The 20,062-nt window shown below is 38.1% G+C and overlaps 1 protein-coding gene across 5 annotated transcripts in view; it reads left to right on the top strand.

Moving 5' to 3' along the window:
- The first annotated feature begins 1,197 nt into the window (after window positions 1–1,197).
- Window positions 1,198–20,062, top strand: part of src (v-src avian sarcoma (Schmidt-Ruppin A-2) viral oncogene homolog) — a 51,855-nt gene continuing 32,990 nt past the window's right edge. For 3 of the 5 annotated variants that reach the window (XM_079588258.1, XM_079588259.1, XM_079588257.1), the window contains exon 1: window positions 1,330–1,652. The gene's annotated coding sequence lies outside the window, so the exon portion shown is untranslated. Of the gene's footprint in view, window positions 1,653–20,062 lie in introns of all 5 variants that reach the window. The other 2 variants (XM_079588261.1, XM_079588260.1) reach the window with 2 other exon arrangements.

Genomic DNA, 20,062 nt, shown 5'->3' with positions numbered 1-20,062 from the left:
TGCACATTACGCCAGTAGGTGGAGACAAGTGAGTGTCTTCTTTGAACCATTCACTCAACCGATTTAAAACACTGAGTCGCTCACGTTTCGCATTCAGTCGGTCACTAGTCACTTTTAGATCAAAAAGTTGGTCATTTTTAGATCAAAACATTGACTCGTTCAGTTTGTTCATCAGTCTAATCAATGAAATACCGATGCTTAGCTTTGAAAGCGTAAGATCCCACCCTCCCTTCAAAGCATCTCCAAAGCCACGCCTCCTTCAAACGCATGCAAAGCATCATGATGAGAGATGGCCCTCATGTCTCAAATAACATAACATTACAATAATAATGAACATAAACAACTTAAAGACCTGTCCCACCTGACTGCTGCAGTTCATTTCGGCGTTAATAGTGTTGCCATTGAAATGCATACATTTTTGTCACTAACCGCTCCGAGTATAACATCGTGGGTTTTCCGTCGCTTCCAAATTACAGTAGTTATGGCGGGAATGCAGCATAAGCTCATTGTTTTGGTTCAGGAGAAACTGTAAAAGGTGACTTGGCTTGGTGACTGACGTCTGTCTAACTCTGCATAGCATGAAACGCACTGATGACGTGTGATGTCTGCGCGAACAGGTGCACGTAAGTATGAAAATACATATGTTGACAGACAGGTAGGACATCCTATCATTGCATTCGGCCCGAATGCAATGATTGGACGAACATGTTATGGTCCGACGCCTTCCACAGAGGATATAAATACATTTAGAGTCAAGACATTAGTGACTGATTGTTGGATGTGAAGAGACTTTCAACCAACAGAACAAAAAAAAATTTCTGGAACAAATCATAGGCTAGCCTACCGCTACCGTGCCTTTAACTTAACGCCTAAATTATTAATTCGAAAGACAGGTTTGTTCAAAAACAAAACCCACTTATATTTATATTTGTAAATAAAGCTTTTGCGTTCGCCATATTTATTTATTTACATGTATGACATACTAGACTATGTAAGCCATAGCTATACAATTTTTTCCTTTACTTGTTTCTTTCTTTCCTTTTGCACCGAGCAATCTCAAAATGTCTTTGCGGGTGCCCCAGATCCAGCAATAGGTGGCCCAGTTACCTTATATTCTCTACAGAGTCATGATAAACCCCATTCCAGGCCGTCTCTCTCTCTCTCTCTCTCTCTTGCAGTTGCAGACTTGTCTCTGCTAGTCAAGTGTAACGTAGTAAAACAGCGTCACGTCAAGCGCCCTGCCCTCCCTGCTGCCTTCAGTTTTCCCACCGTCTCGTATACGGGTGTCATGGGTTTGACTCCCCCTTCGGCCGTGTGCTGTTTGTTCTCAGGGACGCAATAAGCACTGCTTATCCAGGCAGGCGTCAGATCATTCCCGATCGCTTTTGATCGTGACGTTGGATATTAATTGTTACCGGCGTGAAGATGACTCGTGCAGCTGTGCGCGTTCCCAGGCAACCCCCGTCATGAACGCGCACTGAACGCGCTCACTCTCCGTTTCATTTCGTCTTGTTTAAAGCCGCAAAACATTATTGACTATGGAAAGCTGAGCCTCGTTCATTCATAGACCGAAAGCAGTAAATCAAAGGACACTCAGAGCAGCCAGAAAACAAAAGGATTTTATCCACACCACATTTGTGGTTCTCGACAAGGTGAGTAACGTTAGGCTACGAACGCCTTATTTTATATCAGATGTGTTTGTTAACCGTTGAGATCGAAAATAGACCTCAAGGTGATTTTAGCCAGATTTCCGGTTGATAAAATAAACAATAGGTGTGGTTTATTGATTACAATGAATGTGCGAGCTCAATATTTCTAATCGTGTTTATAAATCCGGGTATTTTTTTTTCTCCGATCCACCGGTTTATATGGATTGTTTGATTGTGTCTCAACAACAACAAATGATCGCGATGTTTTCCATTTTAATCAGATACAAATCTTATGATTATTGATTAATTTGTGTGAATATTGCACACAAACAATCACAATGTGTGTGAGCGGGTTGAGATGACTAACTACCTGAAGTCCTGTCAAGGACTGGCTACTGGCTAGTCTGGATTTGTCTTTTTTTTTTTTTTTTTTTTTTAAGCCCTACGTCACACCTGGATTGTGTGTCTACTATGTCAATTTCTTCTATGTCAGTATTGAGATTAAATGAAGAGCTTCTCAGATGTTTCTTGTCTCTCCTGAGGAGAAAGACTATCTATCTATCTATCTATCTATCTATCTATCTATCTATCTATCTATCTATCTATCTATCTATCTATCTATCTATCTATCTATCTATCTATCTGTCTATCTATCACCCGTCACTCAGTGGAAGTCTCCAGTGAACTAAAGAGAAGTTCTCGTCTGCTTTGTTGGCGGTACTTGAGATTATGGTTCTCCCACTTAAAATGACTCAAATCTCTAAATATTGAGTTTGCCATAAGGCATGAGTGCTTGATTCCTATTTTTGAACATCTTTAAAGTTAAGAAAAACATCATCTGATTTGGTCATAATCTGATTTGGCCATAATCACGAATTGGTGGCTAATTTTTATGAATTTGTACTCGCACATTTGTACATTTTTGTGCGATCTGGTTATGCATGAGGGTGAGGTTCAGGGGTGGACCTTCATGCATACTTTCCCCCCCCAAAAAAATCTTATGTTTCCATATGAATCACATTGTGCAAATGAATGTGAAATCTCCACCTCGTAAAATAGTTTTCTCATAAGATTAGGTTGGTCATTTTTAGCCTTTCTATGACATGTAGATGGCATTGTGAGATGGCAATTTTCCATACATTGTTACAGGCAGGGGCTTTACATTAACACATTTCTAAAGACATATTCCCTGTACAGAACTGTGCTACTGTAAATCATGGGTTTAGAGCCTGGGAAATCATATCAGGAGAGTTTGGGCATAGAACTAAGCTATAATTTGTTAGTTTACCACTTCTCATCTTGGTAGACAGACCTCGCCCACACTTACTGTCCTCAGAGTGTTTCGTTTTCCCATCCTTGGCGAAACGCACTTAGGTAAGTGAAAGTGAGAGTAAGGTTTGTTCTAACCAAATCGACCCTGGTTTGAATCTGTGAAGGGCTGGAAAGTATCATCAACCTCACTTGACCGTTTAGGTCTTTGGTTGGAGAAATAAAGCCTGAATGTCTGAATACACACCGAGGCACAGTAAAGCAGCCATATTTTGTGTTTATCTTTGGGTTTTGCCTTCTCTGTTGACTTTTGTTTAATTTTAAGTTCCAGTTCTGTTGTTGTACATGGTTATCGCTGGCGCTTTGCCAGAGTCTCAATGTCAACGTTAATTCTAGGGTTTAGCAGAGTGGATTCACAGTGCAATTTATTTATTTATTTTCTTTCATGTTATATTCCGACATGTTCATTTAAAAGTCCAGTCACTTTGAAAAGCAATAGCACGCCTTTACTCAACAATCTGTCCAGTTTAACTGCCACAAGTTGATCATCTTGTAATAAAGATCTCATCGAGGAAAAACACGCTGTATTTTTGCATTTTTTATTTATAAAAAGTTAAATAATGAATTTTAGTATAAAAATATTCATGATTAATCGATAGTTAATTCTCCCGACGATCGACTAAGAGAATGTAATCAAATGCCCATCCCTAGAGGAGACGTTATGTCTTCTTTACACAAACAGTGTTGGATACTTTAAATTAGGGTTTGTTCAAATCCACAACCCTAAGTATACTTGCCTTAGTATGCACACAATAAAGACATCTAAAGCTCTGCTGTGCACACTGACTGTATGAACGATTGTTGCTTCTCATACTATACAAATATGATCCTCGCTGTAAGCCGTTTTAGGATCTCAGTTGTGATTCATGTCAGACATGTTAAACACGGACACACGCAAGAAGACTGAGATTTACATCATCAATCCGTGGCACGCTCTGTTACTCTGAGCTTTGAAATACACGGGATTGAAATACGCCTGTGAAAGATTAATCACGATTAATAGCATCCAAAATAAAAGTTTGTGTTTGCATAATATAGGCTATGTGTGTACTGTGTATAATTATTTTGTTCACATATGCATCTATATCCTATAGAAACATTTATAGTTAAGAAACATTTTATTTATATATAAAATATTTATATACACTGCCGTTCAAAACTTTTGGATCGGTACGAATTTTAATGTTTTTAAAAGATTTCTGCATTTATTTAATTAAAAATACATAAAAACCTCCAGTAATAATGTAGCCTGGGAAAACCCAGACCACTTTCGGCAAATTTAGATTTGCTCTGCAAGTGGGTCTGGCAAAGAGCCCATTGAAACCCATTTCCAATCCGTCGAAATCGCGGCACCAATCAGAAACGTTGGGGCGGGCTTTACACGATGACGACAGAGCAGAGACGGTAACGCAGATTTTGTACATTACAAAGATGGATGCCGCCGTGGAACATCACAACATCACTCGTTCGAATCAGCTATCGCGTCTGTTTCAAGCGATTTAAAATGGTCATTTTCGTTAACACAAACAGAGAATTGCTGAGAGTCTCGAGATGTTTCTCCGTCGCTCTGCATACGTCATGACATTCATCGCTCTGATTGGTTTTAGATCTATCCGACGTCCGTTGGTGACGCCCCTGTGGAAATGAATTGTCTATGGAGCTTTGCCAGACCCTTACTCAGTTACAACTGAGAGTGGTCTGGGTTTTCCCAGGCTAGTAATAATGTTAAATATTATGACAATTTGAAATGACTGTTTTCTATTTTAATATATTTAAAAATGTAATTTATTCATGTGATCAAAGCTGCATCTTCAGCATCATTACTCCAGTCTTCAGTGTCACATGATCCTTCAGAAATCATTCTAATATCCGGATTTGATGCTCAAAAAACATTCATTTTTGTTATCAATGTTGAAAACGGTTGTATACACATTTTTTTCAGGATTCTTTGATGAATAGAAAGTTAAAGAACAGCATTTAAAAAAAAAAAAAATTGTAACATGCATGTGTGTGTATTTTTATATATATATATATATATATATATATATATATATAGGCCTACATATAATATAATATGTTTAGGGCTGTTAAACGATTAATCACGATTAAACGCATGCAAAATAAAAGTTTGTGTTTACATAATAAATGTGTGTGTACTGTGTATAATTATTTTGTATATATAAAAACCGATAAATACACACACGTTCATGTATATATTTAAGAAAAATGTGTTATTATATTATATTATATATAAATCTAAATACAGTATGCAAATGTTTCTTAAGCATGTGTGTGTATTTAAATATATAACATAATTATACCCAGTTCACACACATTTATTATGTAAACACAAACTTTTGATTTACTGGTTTCGGTCTATGACAAACAAACTTTTGGTATTCCCTAAATCTGTAGTCCGGGTGTTTACTCCGATGAGGTGTTTATCCCATAGTGATTTTGAGCAATTAGCTATTGCATCCCCGTCTTCAGTAGTGTTCATCTGTTGTTTCTCTGCATTGATGTGCTTTCACGAGGAGGGATTGATGCTCTTAATTAGACGTGCTCATGACACCACCGAGGGCTCTCGAAGAGGGGGCCCGGATCCCGGGAAGTGGCCTTAATGCTTTTCGGAATTCTGTGAATGCCTTTCAATGAAAGCAGTGAAAGTTTTAAGTCTGCTCCAAATGAGATCATTGGAAAAGCAGCTTTTTAAGGCAAAATTCCTGTTAATTGGTAACGTGCCGACGCAGTGGGGCCTTTGTCCTCTCTTCACTGGGACCCTCTGTCTGTGAGGAGTGATACACTCAGCTTTGGGCTGCGTTATGAATGACACACTTGTTTCTGTTGACTGGCTTTGAGAATTGGCATGCAATAAAAAGTGGCTTCATCTTTAGAAATGCTATTATGTGAACGAGTGATCGTAGGAGGCATGATTCGAGAGACGGAGAGGAATCAGAGGACAACATACACATTTTGGGAAGCTACTTGACCAAATTATATCGCTAAGTAAAACATTGCAAAAGAAATATCAAAGGAATACTTTCATACCTTACTATAATCTCCCATAAATGTTCTGTAATTCATATATATCCTAAAATTGCTTCTAAAACATAAGATAGTGATTCTATACATTTTGCATTTAATTCTACCAGTATCTTATTGAAAACCTATTTAATTTTAATAATTCAGTGCTTGCCAAACAAAAGTTTACTTGTAACAAAAAAGTTATTTCTTTATAGTATTGTTTGTCTCTTTTACAGACAAATGAGGCAGTGTATAAAAATAACAGTAACAGAGTTTGACAGTAACAGAATAGACTATTTTAAACTTTTTAGCCAAAAACTCTACTTGCTAGCATAAATGCTAAGAGCACATGATGGCACCAATGGAAACATGACTTTTAAAAGACTTTTAAACAACCCACTGTGTGATCAGTGGTAAATTCTGTTTTCCTGTTGATATCGTGGTAACAATTTTGACATTTCACAAAATAATTCTTGGTGTAATAACTTTTTAGATTAAAATATTTTCTCAGAGAGAGCACACATACCTTTTAGTGGGAAAGTGACATAATTCCCTGTATCTTACATTGTGAGAAATAATTCCACCAATTTAAAGGAAAAGTATGGTACGGTAACAGAATTGATGCACAATTTATGGACACGTTTTTATAAGAAACTAATTTGTTTTTAAACTATTTAATGTTGTAGAATATAAGACAATTACTATTAAAGGCTTTTATATATAAAATAAAATAAATATTACCAAAAGAAAAGTAAAATAAAATATTTTGATTACACAATGATACACTGACTAATTCATGATTTTCAGCTATGTAAGACACTTTTAACAGAAAATATTATATTTTATATATAATTATTATATAAATTGTATTATATTTTTCTTGTGATCCATGACAATGAGTAACAAATTATTAAAATAATTAAAAATATAACCATTTGAAAAAAGCAGAAAAATAATGACTTTGTACCTGCAATTATAGAATCACCTATATATTGTACATATAATAATATATATATATATATATATATATAATATATTCATTAAGATATTTTTCATTTAGAGTTGTGTAATGAAAAAATATTGTTTCATATGTCCTATGCATGATTGTAGTATTTGTTGCACTGCCGTGAATCTATTCTGATTTTAATTTAAATATTATTATTTGCTTATTTGTAAAACTGCTCTTTGTGTTTTGAATGTGCTTAATTTTCATTAAAAATATTGCATTGGAAAATAATCTCACAATGCATAAATCTATAATCGCTCTATGATGTATAAGTAAAATGTATATTTATAAAATAAATTTAATTAATTTTTTGTTTAGAAACGTGTGCTGATGCATGAGTGTAGATATCACAGGAAACTCTATCACCTTCTCTTTTGTGTGTGTAAACTCATGAGATACAATAGACCCTGATGCCGTTCACACGTGATTTAACAAGCGCCTCGTTTGTGTGATTGGCAGCGAAATTTGCATTTTTAATGGTCACGCTATCGGCCTCTGGAGAATACGGCTGAGATTTGCTGTGGCCACCCACAGATCTTGTTAAATTTTTAATGCAGCAGACGGCTAACTTCCGTTGTTGTGTGTAAGCTGCCTATCCACGTTCTGTTGCTCTGCCCCACTTATGCGTCTAATTGGACCACTTCTCAAGGATTGCACGAATCTGTAAAAATTTTTTTTTTTGCTTTTTCTGTTAGAATATTGGTTGTTTTTTTATTGTGTCCCTTGTGAGATGCCTTCAAACTTCATGTAGTGTTCAGAATATGAAGTCACAGCGACCATTGATGGAGTTAAAGCCACTTAAGATGTTCATTTGCATGTTTATATATGGACCAACGATTGAAATTATTTGCGCTCTGACAGTAAATGTCTTGAAATTTGTCACTGAAGGTATTGCATTTATTCCAAAGCTTTGACGGCTGCAATGACTCGTTTTAAGGAGATTAATTTGGAGCTTCTCTGAGACGCTTAACGTTGTTGGACTGCCATTGAGCTTGAAAGTAGTCGATTGTGGGATGACCCGTACTTTGTAAGCGTAAAAACATCCTCTTAATCAATTCATGAGAGTCAATAACTTTATTAATTATTGTCACTCAGTGTCAGAGAGCCGTTTTTGGTCACAGGAAAGAGTTTGAAGTGGATGACCCCTCCGAACTGTCCACATCTGATGTCATTTGAATGGTGGTCCGTTCAGGGGAACACAGCGTTACTGTGTCCACACGGCGTCCAGGGCCACTTCCTGTCAACCCTGCGAGCGAGGCCACAGATGCTTCACGTCTCGTTTCAATCCTCCCTCTGTTCTCTCCTTCCGTTTAGTGACAGGAAAACAAGAATGGATGGGATTTTTATTATTAACTAGGCCTGTATGATTATGAAGTGCCACTCAGCCATTGATATGGCCGTTTGAACAGGCTTTGTGCGCCCGTCCAAACAATATCTGAATGCTGTTTATTGAAAGCTGAAGAATTCAACTTTTTTTTCTCTCTCTCTCCAGTTAGCCGATTTTATCTATTAAGATTTATATCTCAAAAATAGCTTATCTAATGAGTCATGGCTTGACATTTTGGCTGTGTGTTAAGTGAAACCGATATTATAGACCTGGGTGAGGTTAAAAATATTTATTTATTTAATTTGATTTAAAAGATATAGATTTCCAGTCTTTGTAAGGTCAAAGGTTACGGCCAGACCCACATGCAATCTGCACATGCAGAAATGCTGGGTTGTTTCAACCCAATTTTGGGTAAAATATGGACAAACACAAACGTTGGGTTAAAAATGTAATGTAAAAATGTAACCCAACAGCTGGGTTTGTCCATATTTTACCCAAAATTGGGTTGAAATAGCCCAGCATTTTTTAGATTGTAAAGGGAATGGTGTTCACAAAGTTCTACACATACGTTTAACTATATCTATCAATATAAAACCATTGGTTTGCCATATTTAAATCTGCAGAATTTCCTTCTAGAACAGCAAATAAAACATTCGCAGATTCTAGTCTACGTCGTTTTGTCCAATGGAATTTTTTGTTTTGGATTGGCATAATTACGATGTTTTTTTTTTGGCTAAAACCATTGAAACCCTATTAAACACACTGCACTTCTATCCCTCACAGCTTAGTTTTCTAACCTGGCATTCATTGAGAAACTATTTTCTTTACTTGCTTGCTTTATTAAAACTTTAATTCAAATGTTTAGCCAGGAATCTGCAATTTATTTAATGTGCATTTACCGTAAGTGGTCTGTAATTGCAACAAGTGAAACTTCTTGTGAAAACAAAATTTATTTGACATAACATTCTCTCAAAGTTCACAAGAAAAACACTAGTTTGTCAAAATGTCCATTAACCATCGCAAAGCTGCTAAAATCTGTTAATTATTCACTTTGTATTTGAAATGAGTCTGTAACATCTTTGTGTCACACTGGCATCACATTAAAAAAGGATTTCATAAAAGTTGCACATAAATTTTTTTGACAGCAAACTTTGTGATATGTATTATGACAGGGATGCTAAAAATCATTGATTTATCCTGTGCAAGATTCCTCCGAGGTTGGCGAGGGCTGTTGTCTTGCGTTCATACGCCCACATCATTCAGCATGGAAAAATAGTGCATGTCTCAATTGTGCGTGTGAACAGCCGAGTACGCTCGGGGGATGTTTTATGTAGAGATGAAGTTGTTGTAGGTTTTTTGTTTCATCTGGGATTTCAGAAGACACGAGGGAAAATGCTAGTGCTAGGTTCACTCAGTTCACAGTCTACTTAATATTAATTTGTGCATGAATATTAAAGAGGTTTTCTCATTATCTCCCAGTCCTTAAGGGAAATTGCTTTTTGGCATCCTGATTTTAAAAGACAAACCTAAAACCTAAAAATCCCGAACCTCTCAGAATCATGTGCAGCGGCAGACCACTGTGGAATTCCCCTTTAAATGCGAAAGCATTTTCATTTCAAAGGAAGTTCTTTTTTTGGTGGTGACTGGCAGTGCCATTTGAATATTTAAACAGTAGTGTGAGCTGTAATGGAAATCACTTCGCCGTTTGGTCGCTCTTTTATGGAAATGTGGAGGGTCGGAGGCTGTTATGTTTGATGGCTGGATGAATCGCGGGTCATCTACAGGGCATTTGATTGGCGCTCTGATTCATCCTTGGCTGTTGTTTTATTGCACATGAAGGAAGCATCGCCACGCTTGTGGCTTCTTCCGCCCCTTCCCTGAACGAGAAGACGTTCTTTCTTTGGTCGTGTCTATTTCCTCTCCTAATTTCCAGAGGAAGTTCAAAAGTGACAATGTGGAACCCAGTCTTTTTTTTCCCAAGTGATGAGGAATCAGCTGATTCTGAGTGTTCGCTGTACCGTTGGGTCGTGCCCTGACTTGCATGCAGAATGTGACTATAGAGCTGCAAAATCATTGAAGACATGAAGAGGCAGATATAGACCCGACCACAGAAGTACAGTGCCGAAAGCATTTATATAGCGCTTTAATAAATACAGATTGTTTCAAAGCAGCTTCACATTAATACAAAATAACATTGTTAAAGTTGTAAAATTCATCATTTATGAAACAAATTACATTTCAGCAGCTTTAAGGCAGTTTTACAAAAGATAATAGTGTCATTATTTAGCTTAATTCAGTTCAAGGTTGTTGTTTTTTTCCTCCAATCTGTCACCAGTGGCGTTTGGGTTCTTGCCACTTTTGCCTCTTGCTTTGACTAGTTTGGGACACTTAATATTCAGCAATATTTTTTATTTTACTGCATTGACTCTATATGAGAACTGAACTGAGATGGACGATGACACCACTGTTTTGAACCTCTGTTGATTAACTTTTCAACTGAATTGAGACTGCTGTGGTGAATTATTTTAAAGTGCCTTGAAATGTGCAGCATTATTCAATGTATTGACGTAATTTCCACTGAAACAGTGAGACAGGGCGGGACATATCGAACAGCTCCTCCCCCTTTTTAAAATAGCCTATAGCGTTTAGTTTAGTTTCCTCCTAATCTCCTCCATATCGCTTTAACATACAGCATTCTGTGCAGAATTCAAATGGGTCTGATACCTTTTCTGTCTGCGCCGACTTGTATATGATCCGCTATGTGCTATCGTATTGGAAACGGATCTGCGGCGGTTCACGTGAAACCAGACTTCATTCTCACCAATGGAAAGCATATCTACATTGTCTGAATCGTTCCCTATCCCCTATATAGTGCACTATGTGCCATTCACCATGTAGAATATAGAAAAATATGAACAAGTGACTGATTTTAGACGCGGCTTCAGCGTCTGTTTATAATATAGGGGGCGGGACGCTTCAGATACTAGAGAGCATTTGATTGGACAGAAAATCTGATGAGAACTGAAGTGTAGTCCTCAAAATCACTGATCCATATTGGTGGAAGTGAGAGACTGTACGTTTTGAATGCTAATATCTTCTAAATGCGAATTTTGTCATTGTTTTGGAGCACACTAGCTTATAGATATATAACAGTAAGGCTAACATATTCATACTAAAAGCCAAAAACCTAAAATTTAGAAGTACTTTTTGCTACAAAGCAAATGTTATAATTCATCTAACATCTGGTTAGTTTGGTTCAAGGATCAGAACTCTTAGAAGTAATTTTCAAAACGGCAGTGAAAAACCAAAGTTGGACGTTTACTCTTTTTATCTATTAATTCGGAAGAGGACATGCACCTTATTTTTAAAGTAAGAGCGGGTGCGGCCATCTTTATCTTAAATGTGCGAGGCTTCAATTGAATTGAATCAGCTTAAGTCTAATCAACTTAAATTGTCAGCCAATTTCAGTCCGTTATGCTATACTTGATATTGCGATCTGGTACAGTATTTAAAGCAGGGCTATGCAGTTTCGGGAATTTCTTTGCTGTATTCTCGCTTTTTGCTCGCAGGTTTCTCTATAGAGCTCCCCCTACAGCTTCGGAATAGATATTTGACAACACTGTCGAAAAACTTGTTGTCGACTCTGATACCAGAGGCTAGATCAACGACATCAAAGCAGACGGGACATTATTTACAACGTCATCTTTATTCGGGTTCGAACAGCGTGAGGGAGCACAATAATGATTTTTGACAGATTTCTTTTTTCCGTAAAGCAATTATTTACATCGCGAGACCTGATATCACACGATACTTCCTGACACCGCGTCCGGCGGCTCAAAGTTGCAAGTGTGTTTTTTCCGCTCACAGGCGATAGGGGGGTGCGAGACGACCACCATTCAACCCAAAAAAAGTATTCCAACCATTCCAATGACTCCGAAGCTGTTCGGTTAAGGCAAAAAATCTGCATAGTTCACCTTTTAAAGCATTTTTATAGCGCAAATAGTTTTGCCTTTTACTTTGTTATTCTTCAAGTCATTTACCTACAGTATGGTGGCTATTGAATCTCGCACATTCACAGAAAATGGCTAACTTCCACGTTGTGAATAAGGTGGATTTCTGGTTCTTGAGACATTTGGTTTTACACACTCGTATTGTAAAGCACATTCTTGCAATAGAGAAGACATTCCTAACTCAAAGGAAGGCGTAGGCGACTGAGGCATGGAATGTGTGCCTTATGGGCTCATCTCTGTGACTTCAACCTGCCCTGGGTGTGTGAGAGATGTCAGGACTCGTTTCTTCACTCGGCCCTGCATTCCTGAACTACTACAGAGATGAGTGATCGGCCAATATGGTGAACATGCACTACAGTTTTTTTTAAAGAAGTCCCTTAAAGGAATAGTTCACTCAAAATTATTTTATTATTAATTACTCACCCTCACGTCTTTCCAAACCCATAAGACTTTTGTTTATCTTCTGAACACAAATGAAGATCTTTTCATGAAATCTGAGCGATTTCTGTTCCTCAATTGACAGCTACGCAACTACCACTTTGACGCTTCAAAAAGTTCATAAAGAGATCGTAAAACTAATTCATATGAATTGAATGGTTTAGTCCAAATTTTCTGAAGAGACACGATCGCTTTATATGATGAACGGATGTAATTAAGGCTTTTATTCACATATAAACATTGATCAGCTCAAACATCAGATATGATAAAAGGAAGCTTAAGCATGTTTGCTTGACGTGCGAGAACCAATGAGGTTCATTCTCATGTTACGCAGCACGTTTGAGCTTCAGCAAGAACCAATGAGGTTCATTCTTGTGTTACGCAGCACGTTTGAGCTTCAGCAAGAACCAATGAGATTAATTCTCGTGTTACGCAGCACGTTTGAGCTTCAGCAAGAACCAATGAGGTTCATTCTTGTGTTACGCAGCACGTTTGAGCTTTAGCAAGAACCAATGAGATTAATTCTCGTGTTACGCAGCACGTTTGAGCTTCAGCAAGAACCAATGAGGTTCATTCTCATGTTACAAAGCACGTTTGAGCTTCAGCAAGAACCAATGAGGTTCATTCTTGTGTTACGCAGCACGTTTGAGCTTCAGCAAGAACCAATGAGGTTCATTCTTGTGTTACGCAGCACGTTTGAGCTTCAGCAAGAACCAATGAGGTTCATTCTCGTGTTACGCATCACGTTTGAGCTTCAGCAAGAACCAATGAGGTTCATTCTTGTGTTACGCAGGACGTTTGAGCTTCAGCAAGAACCAATGAGGTTCATTCTTGTGTTACGCAGCACGTTTGAGCTTCAGCAAGAACCAATGAGGTTCATTCTCGTGTTACGCATCACGTTTGAGCTTCAGCAAGAACCAATGAGGTTCATTCTTGTGTTACGCAGCACGTTTGAACTTCAGCAAGAACCAATGAGGTTCATTCTTGTGTTACGCAGCACGTTTGAGCTTCAGCAAGAACCAATGAGGTTCATTATTGTGTTACGCAGCACGTTTGAGCTTCAGCAAGAACCAATGAGGTTCATTCTCGTGTTACGCAGCACGTTTGAGCTTCAGCAAGAACCAATGAGGTTCATTCTCGTGTTACGCAGCACGTTTGAGCTTCAGCAAGAACCAATGAGGTTCATTCTCGTGTTACGCATCACGTTTGAGCTTCAGCAAGAACCAATGAGGTTCATTCTCGTGTTACGCAGCACGTTTGAGCTTCAGCAAGAACCAATGAGGTTCATTCTCGTGTTACGCAGCACGTTTGAGCTTCAGCAAGAACCAATGAGGTTCATTCTTGTGTTACGCAGCACGTTTGAGCTTCAGCAAGAACCAATGAGGTTCATTATTGTGTTACGCAGGACGTTTGAGCTTCAGCAAGAACCAATGAGGTTCATTCTTGTGTTACGCAGCACGTTTGAGCTTCAGCAAGAACCAATGAGGTTCATTCTCGTGTTACGCATCACGTTTGAGCTTCAGCAAGAACCAATGAGGTTCATTCTTGTGTTACGCAGCACGTTTGAACTTCAGCAAGAACCAATGAGGTTCATTCTTGTGTTACGCAGCACGTTTGAGCTTCAGCAAGAACCAATGAGGTTCATTATTGTGTTACGCAGCACGTTTGAGCTTCAGCAAGAACCAATGAGGTTCATTCTCGTGTTACGCAGCACGTTTGAGCTTCAGCAAGAACCAATGAGGTTCATTCTCGTGTTACGCAGCACGTTTGAGCTTCAGCAAGAACCAATGAGGTTCATTCTCGTGTTACGCATCACGTTTGAGCTTCAGCAAGAACCAATGAGGTTCATTCTCGTGTTACGCAGCACGTTTGAGCTTCAGCAAGAACCAATGAGGTTCATTCTCGTGTTACGCAGCACGTTTGAGCTTCAGCAAGAACCAATGAGGTTCATTCTTGTGTTACGCAGCACGTTTGAGCTTCAGCAAGAACCAATGAGGTTCATTATTGTGTTACGCAGCACGTTTGAGCTTCAGCAAGAACCAATGAGGTTCATTCTCGTGTTACGCAGCACGTTTGAGCTTCAGCAAGAACCAATGAGGTTCATTCTTGTGTTACGCAGCACGTTTGAGCTTCAGCAAGAACCAATGAGGTTCATTCTCGTGTTACGCATCACGTTTGAGCTTCAGCAAGAACCAATGAGGTTCATTCTTGTGTTACGCAGCACGTTTGAGCTTCAGCAAGAACCAATGAGGTTCATTATTGTGTTACGCAGCACGTTTGAGCTTCAGCAAGAACCAATGAGGTTCATTCTCGTGTTACGCAGCACGTTTGAGCTTCAGCAAGAACCAATGAGGTTCATTCTCGTGTTACGCAGCACGTTTGAGCTTCAGCAAGAACCAATGAGGTTCATTCTTGTGTTACGCAGCACGTTTGAGCTTCAGCAAGAACCAATGAGGTTCATTCTTGTGTTACGCAGCACGTTTGAGCTTCAGCAAGAACCAATGAGGTTCATTCTCGTGTTACGCATCACGTTTGAGCTTCAGCAAGAACCAATGAGGTTCATTATTGTGTTACGCAGCACGTTTGAGCTTCAGCAAGAACCAATGAGGTTCATTCTTGTGTTACGCAGCACGTTTGAGCTTCAGCAAGAACCAATGAGGTTCATTCTCGTGTTACGCATCACGTTTGAGCTTCAGCAAGAACCAATGAGGTTCATTCTTGTGTTACGCAGCACGTTTGAGCTTCAGCAAGAACCAATGAGGTTCATTATTGTGTTACGCAGCACGTTTGAGCTTCAGCAAGAACCAATGAGGTTCATTCTTGTGTTACGCAGCACGTTTGAGCTTCAGCAAGAACCAATGAGGTTCATTATTGTGTTACGCAGCACGTTTGAGCTTCAGCAAGAACCAATGAGGTTCATTCTCGTGTTACGCAGCACGTTTGAGCTTCAGCAAGAACCAATGAGGTTCATTCTCGTGTTACGCAGCACGTTTGAGCTTCAGCAAGAACCAATGAGGTTCATTCTCGTGTTACGCATCACGTTTGAGCTTCAGCAAGAACCAATGAGGTTCATTCTTGTGTTACGCAGCACATTTGAGCTTCAGCAAGAACCAATGAGGTTCATTCTCGTGTTACGCATCACGTTTGAGCTTCAGCAAGAACCAATGAGGTTCATTCTCATGTTACACAGCACGTTTGAGCTTCAGCAAGAACCAATGAGGTTTGTTCTCACAGTTGAGATTCCGTTGAGCTTCTGTTTTTGTTTGCTGACCAATGTTTAGATGTAAATAAAAGCCTAAATTTAATCTGTTTATCGTTTTAGTTGTCGTCCTTGATGTGAATGGGCCTTTATTTTCACCAAGGCTCTATTTATTTGATAAAAAAACGCAGGAAAACAAATATATTTTGAAATAGTATTACAATTTAAAATATAATCTATTTGTGATGGACGCTGATTTGCTGCTCCAGAAACATTGGTTCTCGCATGCTACGTGAATGATCATGACACCAAGTCTGAATATTCAAAATTAGGAAGGAGATTTGTTTTTATGCATGTGGACTACTTTTATGAATCCATTCTGCAGAATTTCCTAAATTTCTCTCCACAATCTCTGCAGAAAATGTGCATATTTCGTATGGGATTTGTAAGTTGCATGCAAAATGACCCATTTTTTTTTAACGCTTTCGAACTCACATCTTGCAAAGGAAAATAGGAGCACTAAATCATTGGGAATTCAAGCAAATCAGAAGCTATTGACCATAAATCAATGACGATTTTCATGAAATGCTTCCTTCATGACAAAATTCCCTGAACAGAAAGATGCAAAGAGGGTCATCTACGAGTTCCACATCAAAGAGTCCCTCTTCCTTAGAAGGGCTTAGACTTAGAGGTAACGCTTATCTCTCATAATGTGCCGCCGGATAAATGTGATGCTCCATTTTTTTAATCTGCAAGCTCGTTCTCTTCGGCTGTGGTATCTTCTCCAGGGGGCTTCACCGCAGAAAAAGGGCGATAGAGCTGAAGAAATCTGTCATTTGTGAAAGTATAGCTTTGTCCACATGTTGGCTGTGAAAGAAATGGATGTCTTTTTTTTTTTAATGAAGGAAATCTTCAGGGTAAAGATAAACCCCAAAGGATCCTTGTATCTCTTCCACTCTCTCACAGTATCTCTCTCACACACATCCCCCCAGCCGCCCTTGTTTCTCTCTAATACTCCTGACCGCAGATCTCTGTTCCCTTGCAACACACACACCATGCCCATATTTAGATGCAGGAAAGAAGCGTGCTCGTATGATTGTTTACAGATGACAGCAGGAGACTGTAGGAGTGTGACTCACTGGCGTTGCGTTTGGATCAGGAACGCTGAATGCAAATGCAAAAACCCTGCTTTATTAATTACAGGAACTGGTAGGCTATATGTATTTCAGACAAATGACAGTGCTGATGAGTTCGGTGTCAATTCATATTTGTTGGTTTTCAGGGCTCACGTGTCATTTTAATTCATCAGTCTCCAGGTTTAACCTTGAAAATAAATTAATATTTTGCATAAAGAAAATAGGACCTGGTTTTACCTTTTTTTTTTTTTTGCATTATTTTCATGACAATTAAGCAATTTTTTTTGCATAAATTCTCACTGAAATGTGACTGTGCTTAATATTTATGAAAATGTCAGAAAATCTTTGAAAATTGTTATGAAATTTCTCAAGTCAAGAAAATATTATTTTGGTAAGTTGTCTTTCCTGTATTGACTGTTTAAACAGGAAGTTTGGGCGGGACAAATTGCTTATCCTTTATTTTTTTATTTTTTTTATAGTCAATAAGTTCTAGGTTTCTGCCTGATAGTTATTTTGCAGATTTCATTTTAGAGAGAATCTGATTTGAGAAAAATCTGTTGTCTGTTGTATGAGTTTCTTTCTTCTGTTGAACAGAAAATAAGATATTTTGAAGAATTTTGGTGACCTGACAGTTGACACTGACCAGCCATTATGCTACCGTCAACTGTGTGATTACAAACATTCTTTAAAATATCTACTTTTTGTGTTCAATAGAAGAAAGAAACTCATACAGGTTTGGAACAACTCGAGGGTGAGTAAATGACGACAGAATTTTCATTTTTGGGTGAACTATCCCTTCAGTTTTTGCTTCTTGACCGGTTTCGTGAGATTCCCTCAAGAGCTGAGCTTTATCATGAAGTTTAAGATGGCCTGCAGTTCTCCTCAAGATGTTTTGGCTCAGAGTTTAGAGAATGTGATATGTTTACACTGTGCACACATACTAACACCTCTTCGTGAGCTCTCTGTAGCCAAGAAAATGGTTTTGTTATGAAGCAGGTTTTATTTTTACACGGGCTTCTTACTTTCAGCATGAATTCCACTGCGCTTTCGTGTCATCTAGTAACAAGACAGCTGGACAGTGAATGATACGTTTGGTAGGCATGAATCATCTGCAAGCCTGTAGTTGTTAGCCTCATAGTTCATGTTTGCTGCTTGTTTTAAACTGAAACCTTGAAAATGCATGACCTATTGCGGCGCAGCAAATACAAACGCAGAGGAAAGCCCTGTTTATTCATGCAATCCTTTGTGATGTGTAATCCTGCCACACCTTTCATGCAAAGCAACAATAATGCTGCACAGATTTAGTAGATAAGCAGGACATTAATTAAAGGCAGGTACATGGTGTTTCTGAACATTTTCGAGTCAGCTCATCTGGACACGTTGTAATTTGCATGCCAGGTTAAATTCAGTGCAGTGAATGTCGCAGTTTAAAGTGGGTAATCTAATGTAGATTGCCCTTAGCTAAATCAAGATGAAGTTTTCTGATTTTGCCTGCAGCTTCTCCTGAGTTCCAGACTCCAGAGACGTGCACTTTTCACCCTCTATTGGAAAATATAAATGCAACTACTGTATTTACATTGCAGAATGGCAGCCCTGAGCAATGTCTTATCTAATACAAACATGTGCAATATGAGATATTCCATTTATTCAAGTTTCCGTGATCTGTTAAAATGTAGTTGCTGTTGTTAAAATGCTTTCTTTTTAATGTGCAAAAGATGAAAAAGTTGTAATTTATAATTCTGTAACTTTTTGTGGCATTTTCATTACAATTCAGCTTTTGCCTTAACCAATAGCGTGAGTTCAGGACAGGTCTGTTTGGGAAACCTGTTTGCAAAGATCAGCATTCGGGTTCCAGAAGTAAAAATCCTGTTCATTTTCTCCAGGGGAATTGATTTTTAACAAAAACTTGTCATTGGTTATTTATTTACTTATGTATGCATGTATATGTAGGCTATGTGTGTGTTTGTATGTATATATATATACAAACAAAGAGATAATAAGTTACTGAGATAATAAAATACAGGCTTTTCTATACAAAAATAACTTGTATTACTATAACTTATAGGATGTGTCCCACTGTAGTGTTTAATGTTCATTTTTTCACATTACTCAGTTTTTTCTTAATTCTCAGAAATGATGTAAAGCAGTCCTGCCCACCAATAGCAAATATCTATCTTTGTCCCACAGTATACTTTCATATTGCCCAATAATAATAATGCTTTGGCTAGTAATGCAGTGATTTATATCTAATGATCCTTTCTTTGGTCAGAGAGATTACAGCCTGTGGGCATTCTGGGAATTAACATGAAAATGTTTTTCCTGGATTATTGGATTTACCTCCGTGCAATGTTTTCCTTTTTAACCCTTAATTTGATCTGGGAAACATAGCTTTTAGCAGTTGAAATACATGTTATTAATCCAGATCAGTGAAATAACATAATTTTTTTTCTTCTTCAAATAAATGTTTTGTGAATGCAAAGGTTGCCAAGTTCAGCAGAAGAAAATAAGAGGCACTCCCAGTTTCTTTATTCCACTTATGCCATTTGAGATTTAAATAAACCAGTGGTAGCAGGTGACAAATGTTCGCATTGTAAACCAGAAACGTTTGCCTGCATCTTTATGTGCATAAAAAGATATTCACTGCCTGATGGCATTAAAAAATGGTATTACTTTGATTTTGGTCTGACGATGTATGGCTTCATTGCATCTGTTGTAGAAAATAAAATGACCATTACACACATGAATTTAGCTTTGCAAATTGTTTTGCTTTCTAATCTGTAATTTTTAAGATTGCACTTGCATGTAAAGCTGATTCAGAAGCAATGATGTGGTGTTAGAATACCGGACAACCTCCATCACATATGGATTTAATACCGGGTGATTCCTCTATGCGGAGAGTTGTTTCACGGCTTTAGGTTTAGGGAGGGACGTTAAGGAAATGAGC

Source organism: Phoxinus phoxinus, assembly GCF_949152265.1.
Source record: "Phoxinus phoxinus genome assembly, chromosome: 18".
Taxonomy (NCBI): domain Eukaryota; kingdom Metazoa; phylum Chordata; class Actinopteri; order Cypriniformes; family Leuciscidae; genus Phoxinus; species Phoxinus phoxinus.
Note: the sequence above shows the minus strand (reverse complement) of the source record. Positions and strands in the feature narration are given on the sequence as shown.